Source organism: Triticum dicoccoides, chromosome 2A, assembly GCF_002162155.2.
Source record: "Triticum dicoccoides isolate Atlit2015 ecotype Zavitan chromosome 2A, WEW_v2.0, whole genome shotgun sequence".
NCBI lineage: Eukaryota > Viridiplantae > Streptophyta > Magnoliopsida > Poales > Poaceae > Triticum > Triticum dicoccoides.
Window position 1 is genome coordinate 260,337,344 of NC_041382.1, and position 4,330 is coordinate 260,341,673.

Here is a 4,330-nt window from a genome sequence, read left to right on the forward strand (position 1 = left end):
AGGCATTATGAGAAGGAAGAGAAGTTGATTCCTCCTATTTTTCTAAACTATAGGAGTATCATAGCACATGATTTTATCGTTAAGAATAAGGAAAAAAATGCTTAAGTACAAGCTGATATTTGATAAAAATCACCCTGAGACTATTACTTTGCCTGCTCCTTCCTTGTTTGACTTATTTGCAGGAAAGTACCTTGTTCCGCCGGAGGCCATTCACGCCTACCGAAACCCCACACCAGCTATAGAGCTAGAGCCGGAACCACAATTTGATCCTCACCGGCAGTCTGTTTATCAGTGGAATCTGGAAGAGATCGCCAAGCAGTGGCACCAGGGGGTTCTTCTCAGTACGACCACAACTATTACTTTGGATATTCGCCAGGCCAGCCATGGACATAGACCAACTTAGGACAAAAGCCTAATCTTGGGGGAGTACGTATTTCTCACCCACATTACATTTATGTTCACACACTCATGCTAGTTGTCGGTGCTCATACTTTTTCGCTGTATATCCATGCTAGTTTATTTCCCTTTTTATGATTTTTTCTTGTGTGTTTAATAAACCTTAAGAAAAACGAAAAAAATAGTTGTAGCTTTTGGGCTAGTTTACTTTTCATGATGTAGTGGTAGTAATTAAAAGGAAAGCCTAAAAAGATTTATCATTCTTCTTTTGCTTGTTGGGAGCTTTCCCGTGTAAATAGTTTTATTTCTTTCTTGTTCTTTGGGGGTTGAGAGGAGAAGACCATGATTAAAATGTTGAGTGGCTCTCATATGCATTATAGTTGATCTAACAAAGAGCCCATATTACCTTGTTGAGGGAGTCCTGGATTAGGGGGTGTTCGGGTAGCCGGACTATACCTTCAGCTGGACTCCTGGACTATGAAGATACAAGATTGAAGACTCCGTCCCGTGTCTGGATGGGGCTTTCCTTGGCGTGGAAGGCAAGCTTGGCGATGCGGACATTCAAGATCTCCTACCATTGTAACCGACTCTGTGTAACCCTGACCCTATCCGGTGTCTATATAAACCGGAGGGTTGTAGTCTGTAGAGAATCAACTCCATACACAACAATCATACCATAGGCTAGCTTCTAGGGTTTAGCCTCCTTGATCTCGTGGTAGATCTACTCTTGTACTACCCATATCATCAATATTAATCAAGCAGGAGTAGGGTACTACCTCCATCGAGAGGGCCCGAACCTGGGTAAAAGAAAGTGTCCCCTGTCTCCTGTTACCATCCGGCCTAGACGCACAGTTCGGGACCCCCTACCCGAGATATGCCGGTTTGGACACCGACATTGGTGCTTTCGTTGAGAGTTCCGCTGTGTGATCGACAAAAGGATCGATGGCTCGCCTGCAGATCAACTGCGACTTCGGCATCTTCGTCACCAGCTCGACTGGTCACCTTGGTTCGACCAAGAATTGCGCCCCGTGTTCGGATCACCATGTCCAGACGAGGGCCTTCATCAAACATCAACTCCGATCTCTATAAAATCACGGAGGAATCATCTATGGAGCTCGGGGGCTCAACGTCAACATTGCCCTCAAGCGACCGTGCTGTTCTTCTGGACAGCGAACTTGTATCTGCCACCACCAGCACCTCAAGTATCGCTTTGACGATCGCTTTGGTGGAATTATGCGGAATTGAGTCTACAACAACCCTGGAAAATTTCATCGAGTTCCGATGGAGGAATCTCTGGCAATCCACAATATACCGGAGCCCTGTCAAATCTGGACGGGAATTTGGATGAGTTTAGGGTGTGGTGTCCAGCTTCTAGCTCGGACGTCCTTTGGAAGATCCAACCGTTGATCGGCTGCGGAATTCCTATATCTACCACCCTCAAAATTTTGGCTCGATCCGACCGTCCAAACTTTGGGAACCTTCCGATTTGTGCATCACTTTTTGGATCAGTTTTCCCCGCGAAAATGAATCCGACCCGAGTTCATCTTTTTTATGAAGAGGATCTCGGACATCCCTTTTGAAGGAAGTTTTGTATGGGGTATTGTGTTTTGTTCCCGAACACATCCCACTAACTTTAAGATCTTTTTAACATGATCTTCAACATCATGATGGTGTCAAACCAGTCCGGCAATATTGCTCCACGGCTGTCGACCTGCGCTAGACACATCGTCACTTTGTTGAGCCGAGCTCAACTTCTTCGGATCATCATCTCGGCAAGCCGAACAAGAGCCCGGCATCGCGAAGGATAAATCATCACCAACATCGCCACCCCACGGATTACACAGAGCGGGCATACCGGCATCGCCGCACGGTCGCTTCATCAAGCCGGCATCGACCACGTCACGACCTGCATCGACAGGGCCGCACTATTGCTTCTTCAAGCTAGTGCCCATCACGCCGACCTACTTCGACTCATCTGCTGGACCGGGGGCTTCATCATCTCTTCATCAACCTACTCCGGTAACGGGTCTATCAAATGGTGGCCGCATTAACGACGGTCGCATGGTGGTCCGGTCAGTCTCCGTACATAGTCCGGTGAATGCCGCATCCGGAACTCGGACCGACCTGTGAATTCAGGCTTTGCCACGCCCTTACCGCATCACGCCGACGCCCTGCATCGACATTGACTTCGGCGCCAGGACATATTTCTTTTATAATTCACTGTCACATCCCTAGTTCTGACAATGCCTAGTGCATGCATTAGAGTGTTACATCATGTTTAAATTTCATTTAAACCTGAGATGGGGATTGACTAAGCCCTAGCACCAAATGAATTCAACTAGGATCAAAATAAAACCTTTTTCATTGAACTCAAAATGTCCTCTAAAAATGTTCAACATTTCTGGTTTGAGGTGGAAGCATCTACCAAAAATGGTTTATATTTTTGCAGGACATATTTGGTCACTGAATTAAATCATATAGTATTTTCATTTGGGTATTTAAATGCTATTAAATATTTCAAATGCTCAAATAATCATAAACTAAAATGTTTACTGTTGGATATATTCTAAACAGTAGCCATGATTAGTTTCATGATTTTTGAAAGTGTCTGAGTATTTTTAATAAAGCCCTAAATTTACAGAATAATAGAATACTGAGATAATTAGAAAAGGAGAGAGAGAGAAAGACCCGTACCTGGGCCACTTACCTGTAGCCGGCCCAGCTTCTGCGCGGCCCGTTACTGTGCAGCCCAGCTGCCAGTCATCTTCCTCCCCCTCGCCCCGAAGCAGCTGCGTGCTGGACGCACGCGCGCCGACGCCGGCCACCTCCTGCTTCGCCGTGGCAGCCTCCCCGACTTCCTCGCGACGCCACGGAGACGTCCCCGACCCCCTCTCACTTCTCCCTCGCTCTCTGGACCTCCCTCCCCCTCGCTCCTCTGTTTCCCCTCCCGCGACCGAGCGGAGCTCGCCGTCATCGTCGCCGTACCCATGGCCACCGGCCACCCCTAGCCTCGCCGATGCACCCAGGTGCTCCGCCTCGACCCCCTCTTCCTCCCCACCGATCCACAGCCCTCCGGAAGCCCTGCATCGCCGCCATCGCCGTCGTCTTCTACCTCGGACCCGCCGGCCATCTTCGTCAAATTCGCCGGCTCCGGACCGTCCCCGACCTCGCCGAGCGCCCCCTCGTCATCGCCGTGAGTCACTGACCCTCTCCCCTAACTCAGCATGCTCCCCTCCGTGCCGTAGCGCCGTTCTCCACGAGCACCGAAGCCACCGTCCGCCATTTCTGCTGCACGCATAGCCTCCGTGCTCCCCTGGCCTCACTGAGCTGCTCTTAGTGCTCCCCATGTCTAGCAGGTGCTGCCCAGCCTCTCCATTTGCTCACTGATGCACCGTAGCGACGCGCCCGAGCACCACCGAACACCATCGCCGCCAAAGCTCGTCGCCGGCATGAGTTCCGGCGACCCCACGACCTCCCACTTGGTCCTCTGGATGCGCGAGAGCAAGGGCCATCCCCTGGTGCCCTCAGCACGCCAAACTGACGCCTCTAGCGCAAGTCCGGCGTGCCCCGCCGTGTTCTGTGGTCGCCGTCGGCTGGTCTCCGGCGTGCTGACGTGGCGTCGTCGTTAGGGGCTAATGACCCTGTTAACTAACCCTGTGACACTGACAGTGGGCCCCGTAGCGGGTCAAAGCCCGGGTCAACGCGGGATTAGCCCCTGTGTCACTGACGTGTGGACCCCACACGTCAGGTTTGACCCGAGCCGGCCCCTGTTGACTTGCTGACGTCATGCCAACGTCATGCTGACGCAGTAATGCTTTCTGGATTTAATTTAATTCTGAAATTCCAGAAAAATGCCTAAAACTTCTAAAATTCATAGAAATTTAACCGTAACTCCAAATTAAATAAATTATATATGAAAAATTATCAGAAAAAT